The sequence below is a fragment of the Cricetulus griseus genome (assembly GCF_003668045.3).
Source record: "Cricetulus griseus strain 17A/GY chromosome 1 unlocalized genomic scaffold, alternate assembly CriGri-PICRH-1.0 chr1_0, whole genome shotgun sequence".
Lineage (NCBI taxonomy): Eukaryota > Metazoa > Chordata > Mammalia > Rodentia > Cricetidae > Cricetulus > Cricetulus griseus.
The window spans coordinates 255,544,685-255,556,872 of NW_023276806.1; the positions used below are offsets into that span (position 1 = coordinate 255,544,685).

Consider the following 12,188-nt stretch of genomic DNA (forward strand, 5'->3'; position numbering starts at 1 on the left):
GGCAGAGGCAGGTGGATCTCTGAGTTCTAGGCCAGCTTGGTCTACAGAGTGAGTTCCAGAACAGCCAGGGCTATAAAGATAAACCCTGCCTCCAAAAGACAAAAAAAAAAAAAAAAAAAAAAAAAAAAAAAAAAAAAAAAAAGACCAAGGGAGGAAAAAGCCAGGGGTGTAGCTCTGTAATAGAATATTTACATTGTATGCATATGAGAACAAGGCCCTGAGTTCAAGCCTCAGTACCCCACAGAATCCTAACCTATCCCGTAACACACAATTGCAAATTTTCCTTCCTAAAGACAAGAAAAAAAACATTTAGTTATAGTTACTCAGACTCTGAACAGGAAATTTGGCATCCCTATCTAGAAAGAAAAACAAAACAAAAACAAAACAATGCATCCTGCACAGACAGAATTAGGGGTGACAGGTGGGCAGGATGTTACTATGGAGCAGAGGCTTGACCAGAAATTCATGATCCTTCTGTCTCCCGAGTGCTAGACTACTGGTGCGTGCTACCAGCTGCTGATACAAGCTGAGGTGCAGCTATTATATACAGCCTGAAAATGGTTGTTTATTCATATACACTATAAGATGCGCAGTAAGAGCTGGAAGTGTACAACTCTCTTCTCAGTTTAGCAACACACTCTAAGAGAAATGAAATAGGCTAAGATGAAAACTCTCATAAAGAATCCTTTGCCCTCAGCACTGGCCTTCCCTAAGACAGGTTAACTCCCAGAGTGTAACATCACAGAGAGATCCGTGTGTGCATAAACATGCTAACTTGGATAGCACCTGACACCTGCAGATGATATTCACCAAGCACTGACACGGTTCCAGGCACTCTGCACATTTTTCATATGGACTAATCAACCCTCAGCATCAACATATGTCTCTCCCTTTGAGCTAGGGAACTGAAGCTCAGAGATCAACTCACCCAAGCAGGCTAATAGCAACTGTCCCAAAGTAGTCTGGTATCAAAGTAGCTCCTATTTTCAACCAATGGTCTTAACCTGTGGGTCTCAATCCTTTCACAGGAGTCACATATCAGATATTTACATTATAGTTTGTAACAGTAACAAAATTACAGTTACAAAGTAAGTTACAAAAGTAATTTTCTGGTTGGGGGTCAGCACAACATGAGGAACTGTATTGAAGGGTTGAAGCATTAGGAAGGTTGGGACCCACTGGACTAGACAGAGAAGAAGGCTGCCCAATGAATGCTGTATAAACCTCTAGACTCTGCGAAGGACTTAACATTCATGGACAGTTTTGGTTATCTAGAATATTTGAGTTCTAGGCAGTAAAAATATATGAGCTTTTGAAATTATATTTGATTGCTGCCTGACACACATCTACAGTTACACAAGTGAACAAGACCCCCATAGTATGGAGCCTGATGTCACATAAGCTGGCAGTATTTGGAGGAAAAGGGTGGGTATTACTCTTGACAGGCCATGGCAAGCGCAGTCTCTAGTCAACCACCAATCAACTTTAAGCCTGGTTTCAGTACTCTTTCTGGTTTCAAGGTCCATTTTACCTTTAACTATTAAAAAAGTGAAAGGTTAAGATGGACACTGGGATCGGAAGTTTAGAACTTCACCAAAATACAGATCATAATTAACCACTCCCCTGACAGGACTGTAAGACAGACTGGTCATGCCATCAGGACTGATTTTCATTAATAAGATCTTACTACAGCTTTGGTCCTTACCCATTAAACAGTCTTTGTCCATTTTCTTCCATATTACCACATAAATTGGCTGGGCTTTCCTCTTCTCAGCTACCTGTAAGGAAAACAATCTGTGAGCCCGAGCTAATGCGTAGCAAGAAAAAAGCAATTTCATTTATAAATTCATAAAAAGATGATGTGGGATGTTCTTCTGTATGCTGCAAATATGTGTTGCTTTTACTGGTTGATAAATAAAGCTGATTTGCCAATGGCCAGGCAGAATAGAGCCAGGCAGGAAATACAAAGATATGGAGAGAAAGAAGGCGGAGTCAGGGTGACGCCATGGAGTCGATGGAGAAGCAAGATGTGAGGTATCAAGCCTCAAGCATCATGGTAAAATATAGACTAAATGGCTTAATTGTGAGAACTAGTCAGTGATATGCCTGAGCTATTGGTCAAACAATTATAATTAACATTAAGCCTTTGAGTGTTTATTCGGAAACTGGCAGGCAGGAGATAAACCTTCATTTACAAAAGGATTAATATATTACAACACAGCGAAATCCCTACAACTTTTTGACATTGATACTTTAAAAAATAGAAAAAAAAATACAACCCATGTTTCAGGTAAGAGCAACCAAAGATTCAGACATTTACAGAGACAATAAGCCATAAATGCAAGCATTAAAGGTTTTCTTCTGGTCAGGTGGTGGAGGCCCACAAATTTTAATTCTAGTACCTGGGAGGCAAAGACAGGTAAATCTCTGAGTTGGAGGCCAGCCTGGTCTACAGAGTGAGTTCTAGGACAGCCAGGGCTACATAGAGAAACTCTATCTCCAAATAACCTAACTAAATAAGTAAATATAAAAAAATAAAATAAAAGCTTTCTTCAAAAAAATGGAGTTCTGTAAAGAATACACATTTTCTTTACATAATTTGGAACTGTCAGAAATGAAAAATCACCCTAACAAAAATACTGGAGTATCAAAAGCTAAACTTACTTATGCATAAGTGAAATACATAATGGTTCAGAGAGGGTGTGAGACAACTCCTTTATGTTAACTGGGTTTATGACAAATAGGTAAGCAGCAAGTATCCTTAAAAGCAACATATTCTATACACAAGGATATTATAAGCAAAGATAATTAGAGTTTATGAGTTCAATAAATTACACATGTAATCATTTTTTTAGACTTCTGAAAATTCATTGAGGATTTAATAAAACTTGATTGGTGTATTAGTTGCTATGTAACAAGATGGCAAATTCCCCCATTTTATCAGCCTAACAGTGAACACAAGAATTCCTTGTGAAAGAAACTTTGAGAAAAATATGCACCCTTGATATGGGGCCCCAACCTCTCAGGTCCAGTCCCCTTAGAGTGGGTGGTTCCCTGAAGAATGGCTGTCAAGATCCCAGAATGGCTGTCAAGAAAGGGAAATTGCTCGGCATTCTACAAGGGGAAGAATTTGTTGTTTTATCTCTAAAAGGAACTGAGAGAAGAATGATGAGAGGGGCAGAGAAGAAAAGAAGAGCTAGTACAATAGGGCAAAGCTGGGATTGGGTGGGGGTGAAGAGCTCAGGCCAAGGACAGCTGAAAGTTGTCTGCATTAATGCAAAGCGAGGCTCTCTCCACCTCTATTCTGCTCCCTTTCTTTAGTTAAGTATACAAATCCACAATGCCCTGTGTGAATAGAGCCTTTCTGAAAATCAGAGGCACCAAGTTTCACATCTGGGTGCACTTGGTGCAAAACAGTAGCACGGGGCAAGAAAGTGTGGACCACATGACAGAAAGAGTTGCAAGATCATGAACTTACAGCTTTTGTCTACTATATATTATAAGCTGCAGGCCTAAGGTACTCAGATAAACCATACTGAAACTGAATGAATGGAGCCTCAAACTCAAACAGTGCCCCTCTCTCCCATCCAAACCTGATTTCCAAAGTAACAACACCCCCCAAAAAGCAATACAGTTAAAACCAAGTAAATTTAACTCTAGATGCCCCCTCAGCTAACTATGTTAACCACCTCTACACTCAATAGCATGTAAAGATATATAACCACATGGAATTTATGCTTAACATCCTATATTTGATCTTGCTCAAAGGCTATGTGTTGGGTGTAGTGGCACATGCCTTCAATGACAATACTTTAAAGACTGAAGCAGGTGGATATCTGTGGTGCTTAGTACTGAATACTGAATGTAAGGCTTCGCTCATCAGGCAAGCACTCTACCAATAACACTGTATCCCTAGCGTACAACTTTCACTTTTCATAAGAGAAGTTGAGGCTGTAGAGAAGCCGAGGCTGTGAAACCCTGAACAACTCACCTGTGACTTGAGACCCCCTATACTTCTTCCCTATAGTGGACATAACATCCTAAAGATGGTGCAAAGATCAATAAGGAAATGTATATAAATGTATTATAAATAGACAAGAACTGTACATGTGTGATATTATTCTGGTTAGAGAACCTGGACCTCCTGTAGAAGTCCAGTATTTATCCCTAGCATAGGTGTGGACTTTGGGAGCCCATTCCATATAGAGGAATACTCCCTGAAACAAGACACATGGGGGTGGGCCTAGGCTTTATCCCAAAGGATACAATAGACACTGATGATACCCTATGGAAGGCCTCACCATCCAGGGGGAGCAGAAAAGATATGTGACAGATAAGGCTTTAGTTGGGGGGTTGGTGGTAGGGGAGGACGGGTGGGAGAAGGGAACTGGAACTGTCATGTAAAACAATCCTGTTTCTAATTCAAATAAAAAAAAAGTTGGAAAAAAAAGAAGAAAATTAAAAAGGCAAAATACAAAGCCCTGACCAAAAAAAAATTAAATTAAAAAGCAATTTATAGCCGGGTGTTGGTGGCGCACGCCTTTAATCCCAGCACTCGGGAGGCAGAGGCAGGCAGATCTCTGAGTTTGAGGCTAGCCTGGTCTCCAGAGCAAGTGCCAGGATAGGCTCCAAAGCTACACGGAAAAATCCTGTCTCGAAAACAAACAAAGAAACAAACAAAAACCAAAAAACAAAAAAAAAAAGCAATTTATATGGTCAAAAAAAAAAAAAAAAAAAAGGCTACTGGCTATGTAGCAGAGGGTGGCCATCAATTCCTGATCCTTTGCTTCTACTTCTCCAGTTGCTGGGATTGCAGGCATATGCCACCATGCTTAGTGAGTTTTGATATCTTTGATATCTTTTGATAGTCTATTTATTGAGTTTTCAGCACTGAAGGTTTTTTGGGTTAACCAAACTAAATCAAATTCACTCCAGTAAAGCCACTAGTCACTGTTCAGCATTAATTAAGACAATGAGAAAAGATAAGTAGCAGCAAGGTAGGGAGTAACTGTAGCATACTCTATAGCCTTTAAGTAGAACATTTTAGATAATAATTACCCCTAGAATCACAAAGTGTGATCTCCCCATTTTTGATTGATTGAGATAGGCTCTCACTATGTTATCCAAGCTGGCCTTAAAATCTTATGTTCAAGAGATCCTACTAGGCCAGCACGATGGCTCAGTGGATAAAGTCACTTGTCACGTAGCTTAGCTACCTGAAATGATCACTCGACTCCACATAAAGGGGGAAGGAGAGAAGAGACTCCACAAAGTTGTCCTTTGACCTCCACACATACACACCATTCACACACAAATATACAGTAAAAATTTAAGAAAAAAAATACTTAGCTGGGTGCAGTGACGCACATCTATAATCACAGTACTCTGGAATTAGAGGTGGGTGTATCTCTTATGAGTTCTGGGCCTTCGTAGAAAGAAAGGAAGGAAGCGAGGGAGGGAGGGAGGGAGGGAGGGAGGAAGGGAGGAAGGAAGGAAAGAAGGAAAACCTAGGTGTTTTGGCATCTGCATTTAATCCCAACACTAAGGAAGCAGTGATGCAGGCAGATCTCTGCAAATTCAAGGCCAGCCTAATCTACATAGGGAGCTCCATGTCAGGCAGTGCTACAAAATGAACGACATCTCAAAAATATTTTTTAAAGAAATAAAAAAGAGTAATAATAAAGCAATCCTATCTTAGCCTCCCCAATATCTGAGGCTATAACATGTGTTCTACCAAGCCAGTTTCCCTTTTTAAAGTTTGAGAAACTATATTATTATCCTTAAAAATGTCTTAGCTTAAAAACAAAAAAAGCCTATGTTTTTTTTTTTCATGCTCATAAGTGGAGAGACATGTGTGCACATGACAGAGAGAGAGAGAGAGAGAGAGAGAGAGAGAGAGAGAGAGAGAGAGAGAGAGAGATGCCAGGTCTTGCTAAATTAGCCTAAAAGTTAAACAATGTCAGTCAAAATTACAACAGGAGATTGAGAATATCCCAGCTGTAGAGGGCTTGCTTAGCATGATACACAAGGTCCTAGATTTGGTCCCCCAGCCCAGGAAATAAAAGAAGGGAGGGAGGATAGAAATGAAGGAAAGGAAGGAAGGGTTCCACATACATTAAATGTAATAGGAAAAGTAAATCCATAAAGCTAAAGAAAGAAATCTAGGAGACAACCCGGCAACATTAAGTCCGAGAAGCACTAATAAGGAAAACATATTAAAACTAACAGTGATAGATTTGACTACATGAAATCCAAGCATTTGTATTCAATAAAGAACAACACAAATTTAATAGATGATACTCAGATGATATTCTTATGGCTCAAAACCAACCAGGGATTGTGCAACTGTGTCTAGATATGAAGTTTATGATTATCATAATCATATATAATTTCTAGTTTCTACAGGAAACAACACACAGAAGGGAAGCAAGTAACTGAAACATGAAGAAATGCTCCAGCTCATTAGTGCCTTACATAAGTTAGACTGAGACATTAGTATTAAATGGCAAAAAGTAGACTAAGTATTGGGGCAGTACAGAAATGCCGTGCTTGTGGGGTGTTAAGTGATACATCCATTCATTCTAAATTCTAAAACATGCTCGTATTGGATACTGCAAGACTGCTCTGATACTATTATTTACAGTAGCCTAGATACCCATTGCTATGGGGAATCTATGTACACCATGGAATACTATGCAACAGTTAAGACCAATTAGCTAAGTCTGCATCCAGCATAAATAGACCTTCAAACAGTAAACAAAGTGAAAACCAGAGTAAGGTGGCATTTCCAGCAGATTATAAAGCCAAATTTATACACTACAAGAGCAGTATAGAACCAGATATTTTGTGACTAAAGATAAACACCACCCACATTACTAAATGTTTTACAAAAATGCGTATAGAATTAAAAGCTTATATAAGCCACATTAGGGAAAATTCTGTAGGGAAGGACTATGGGAAAGGTGAACAGAAGGCCTTTGTCCACCGAAACAAGAGTACCCCAAACGATGGGAGAGTAAAGATGATTGTCCCCAAGCCTGATGACCTGATTTTGATCCCGAGGATACATCAGTAGAAGAGAACTCCTACCCAGTTATACACATGCACACACACACACCTACCTATCTGCCTCTTAAAGGATTAGATGTGATGACACAAGCCTTTAATCCCAGCACTTGGGAGGCAGAGGAAGACGAACCTCTGTGAGTTTGAGACCAGTCTGTCTACAAGAGCTAGTTTTCCAAAGCACAGAGAAACCCTGTCTCGAAAAACCAAAAACACAAAACAAAACAAACGAAAACCTCCCAAAACTTGAAAAACATTTTTGTACTCATACATAATTAATTTATGCAATAAAACCTTTTAAATATCTCTTACATGGCATCTTATATCTGTTTATATGTTTAAATAGACATACTGGGGTAAATTTAATTATATATACTACTACCAAGTGAGAAAGAAGCTCAACATATGTGTATATGTGTGTTGTATGTATTTGTTATTGTGGGTTTTTGTGTGGTGTGTGTGTGTGTGTGTGTGTGTGTGTGTGTGGTGTGTGTGTGTGTGTGTGATACGCATGTGGAGGCCATAGGTCAACACCAGGTGTCCTTCCTTGATCATGAGCCACCATTATTTATTTATTTTTGGAGCTGCAGTCTCACTGAAACTCATGATTTGGTTAGGCTGGCTGGCTAATGAGCTTCTTTGCTCCCCCACCCTATAGCACTGGGACTATAGGAACAGTTGCCATGCCTGGCTCTTCATGTGGGTCTGGAGAAGGAACTAATGCTCACAGGGCAGCACTACTGACTAAGTAACCCCACAAGATCCATACCTTTTTAAAAAAAGATTTGTTGATTTTATTTACATATATGAGTGGATGTCTTGCATGTATGTATATACACTACATGTGTTCCCACAGAGATCAGAAAAAGGCATCAGATACCCTAGAACTGAACCCAGGTCCTCTGGAAGAGAGCAGCCTGTGCTCTTAACCACTGAGCCATCTCTCCAGCCTCAGAATTCAACATTCTTATAACTGTTTTACCAAATGAAGCTGTAATCAAACCCAAGCCTGATGCATACTAGGCAAGTGCTACCTTCCAGTAAGCGATATCCTTCAATTTTTTCAGAAAATACAAATAAATATTTTGAGAGCCAAATATGGTAGCTCATACTTTTAACACTAGCACTTGGGAGGCCGAGACAGAAGGATCAAGAAATCAAGCAAATTCACGGTCAGCCTGGGCTATATGAGACCCTATCTCCAAAAAGACAAAACAAAACAGAAATACTAAAAGACAGCTTCAAGTTCTTTAAACAAGTTGGGATGGGATACAAAAGCAACTCTAAAGCTCTAATGATAGCCATACCTCAGTCCACAGGGAAGACACTTTCACTGTGAAAAAAAAAAAAAACTACTTTTAAGGAGAACCTCCTCACTCAAAACAAACAAACAAAAACCAGGAAACAAAAACACTCAGGAGATTCCCATGTTCTGTGAGATTTTATAATGTGCTCATTACCACAGGCTAACACAAACTGACTCACAAACTGGGAGGTGGCTGTCAATTAAGCACTAACTGCACACCTGTGAGGACTCTTAGTTCCCACATACAAAGCAAGGCAGGTGGAGTCAGGAGGATCCCTGAGTTCTTTGGCCAGTCATCCCCAGGTCCCAGTAAGAGACTCTGTCTCAAAAAAACAACATAGATGGCTCCTTTAGGATGACATCTGAGTTTGACCTCTGACCTTCACACACACTTAAACATACACATGTACATGCATGCATGCACACAAAACCTGATTAGCATACTCAGTGCAAGGTGACCATTCTATTCCACATCCTCTTAGAACAGAACATGACAGTTAAAAACCAAACAAAACACCTGTTATCTTTTCCCCTTTCTCTGACCTTTTTTAGACAAGGTCTAGCTATGTAGCCCAGGTTAGCTTAAACATATGGCTGTCATCTTGCCTTAGCCTCATCAGTGCTGGTACTATAGTGTGAGCCACGTGTCAGGCTTTGTACTTCTCTTCTTATCTCAAATATATGAACACAGAACAAATTCCTAGAAAGGAATAGACACATTTTAAATTCCAATAAACACTGCCAAATTTACCTCCAAGAAAGTTTCCATTCCAGACAACAGTGTGCAAGGTTTTCAGTTTTCCCACATCGTACTGGCAAGCACTGACTTAAGATGTCAGTCTTACAGGTAAAGGGGTAGCAAATGATGTTTCATTTTATATTTAAATGTTTAACTTCTGAATTTAAAGCTCAGGTGGATTTTACAACAATAATAGCTGTAGACTAAGATAAACTGCTTAAAGAAAAAAAGTCAAGAGGCACATTAACAGTGTGACTGAGGAGGCTGGTGTCACTGGTTCAGCTAAGAATTTCGGCACAGGGTATACCATGACATCAACCACAAAAGACGTAGATGTATCATTAAGGCATACTTTTTGCCTTTCACTTGAAATGTAATGACAAGCTCATTAGGCTCTGCCATACATTTGGAACATTTAAGAGTAGGTTTAGAGCTGGGCAGTGGTGGCGGACACCTTTGATCCCAGAACTTGGGAGGCAGAGGCAGGCAGATCTCTGTGAATTCGAGTATACAGAGTGAATACCAGGACTGTTACAGAGAAACCCTGTCTTAAAAAAAAAAATAAAAAATAAAAAACCAACCAACAACCATAGTCATGTATTCACTTTCCTGTCTTTATGCACTGATTTATTTTTGCCACTCTGACAACAGACCCCAGGCCTTCCCCGTGTTAGGGAAGTGCTGAACTACACACCTCTAGCCTTTAGTTCTCTTCTTTACTGATAATATCTCTCTGATCAATAAATTTTGATGACATCTTTTATAGTGTTGCTAATGAATCTTTTCTAGATGTTACAAAGTATAAACATGCAATTAGTGTCTAACCAGGAGTATCCAATAAAATTCAGATAGGTAGCTGTAATGAACATAAAAAAGAACAGAAAAGTAAATGTTGGGGCCAGCCAGCATGGCTCAGTGGGTAAGTAAAGGTGTTTGCCACCAAGCTTTAAGACCTGTGTCTGATCCCTGAAACCCCCATAGTAGAAGGAGACTTCCATGATTAATAATCTGTGGCATATGCAGACAATACATGAAATAATTTTAAAAAGATTACATTTTAGCATTGGCTACCCATGAGGATATCCTGACATTCTGGGATTTTTCCTTAATATGATGGTTTGAATAGGAATGCCCCATAAGCGCATATATTTGAATACTTGGTCACTAGAGAATGGTACTACTTGAGAAGGATTAAGAGGTAAAGCCTTGCTGGAAGAAGTGTGTCATTGGGGGTGGGCTTTAGGGTTTCAGAAGCTCAAGTCAAGTCCAAAGGCTCATTCTCTTCCTGCTGCCTTTAGATGCAGATGTAGAACTCTCAGCTGCTATGTATGCCTGTGTGTAATCATGCTCCTCACCAAGAAAATAATGGACCAAACCCATGAAACCATTAAGTCAGCCCCAATTAAATGCTTTCTTTTATAAGAGTTGCAGTGGTTGTGGTGTCTCTTCATAGCAATAGAATAACTAACAGACTAATAGAGTTACTTTTTTTTAAAAGATTTACTTACTTTATGTGTAAGTGTACACATGCTTGTATAAGTTTATGAGCATTACATGCATGCAGGTGCCTGTGAGGGCAGACAAGGGTGTTAGAGCCCCTGGAACTGGAATTACAGACAGTGGTGAACTGCCATGTGGGTGCTGGGAACCAAACCTGGATCTTCTAGAAGAGCAATAAGAATTCTTAATTACTGAGCCATCTCTCCAGCCCATTATTATTATTATTACTGTGTGTGTGTGTGTGTGCACGTGTGCATATGTGTTTATGGGGCTGGAGGTCATGTGCACTAAGTGTATGTGCCTGCAGAGGCCAGAAGACGGCAATGGATCTCCTGGAGCTGGAGTAACACAGTTTTCAGATACCCAACCTGGGTCCTAGAACCAAACTCTAATCTCCTGTGCTCTAAACTCTAACGCTCAGGTATTATACCTGCAGTTAACTTTGAATTCCAGCTCACTCTGCTTCCACCTCCCAAGTGCAAGGATTGCACCATGCCTGACTGGGATTTGGGTTTATAAAAAGCAAACACTAATTCAGACCCACATTCTCTGTAAGTGCCCACATAAATGAGATGACCTCTGTTCACAAGTGCTGATCTGCTGTCAAAGGCTCAGTGCCTATGATGATGCACCTATTAACAAGGATGGCTGAATAAGCTATTCATACATTCTCTTACCCAATTTTCATCATCATTACCTCTAGGTAACAATTTTTTTAAGAATCGAATTAATTTTAACAGGGACTTTGACCTTACTATCCTGATAAATCAGTATCTATTATTATAAAAATAAGTACCGTCATTTATCTGCCATTCTAGAAGAGTTTTAGTTCAAAACAGATAAACCAATAAGCCTCTACCCATCCTTGCATTAATTTTCAAGTAAAGTTTACATTCACAGATAAAGGGGTCCTTTCAGGGTATTTTAGAGCCAAATGCTCTTGCTGCTTTATTTAACACCCCCATGTGGGCAAGTAAACACACACAAATGACCCATTCTCCCTATGTCAGAGATGGAATGAAGAAAGAGAGAAAGAGGCTGGAAAGAGCAGGACCTCTATGTGACACATGCTAACACTTAGATGTAATTTATATTTTGGTCACTCAGCTGCCTTTTGAAAAAGTTGAGACTATGGAAGGACTGTCTTTCCATTGGTGATCTGAGCAGCAGATATAAGTATCTTTCTAACACACCAGCTACTGTGCTGCCCTCCCACCACCTGGCAGTCACTGGCCAGCTAGAGAGGCACTGCTGGTGGCTTCTAAAGACAATGGGGGAAACCTGCTACTCTTCTAATGAAGAGAGAGCAGTAAAGACCAGTTTCCTGGGCTCTACACCAGGCAGAGTGCTAGGCTAATCCTCCCCAAATCCCACAGCACGGGTGGGGGTGGGAAACAGCACATAACTATCAAACTGAGCCATGGGCAGTAGCTCTGGGTTACATGAGTTCTTATGTCTAAGGGAGGGCATGGTGAAAAGGGAGACAGACACATACAAAATAAAATTCTACCCTGATTCTTCTGATGTGCTAGCCAACACCTGCCCCCAATCATTTGTCAGTCCCCACTGCTTGGAAGA

General features: G+C 40.0%; 1 protein-coding gene across 9 annotated transcripts in view; it reads right to left on the bottom strand.

The window, feature by feature from the left end:
• Usp49 (ubiquitin specific peptidase 49) overlaps positions 1 to 12,188 on the bottom strand; it is a 60,299-nt gene that overhangs the window by 35,748 nt on the left and 12,363 nt on the right. For all 9 annotated transcript variants that reach the window (XM_027394486.2, XM_027394482.2, XM_027394485.2 and 6 more), the window contains one exon: positions 1,706 to 1,778. The gene's annotated coding sequence lies outside the window, so the exon portion shown is untranslated. The remainder of the gene's footprint in view (positions 1 to 1,705; positions 1,779 to 12,188) is intronic.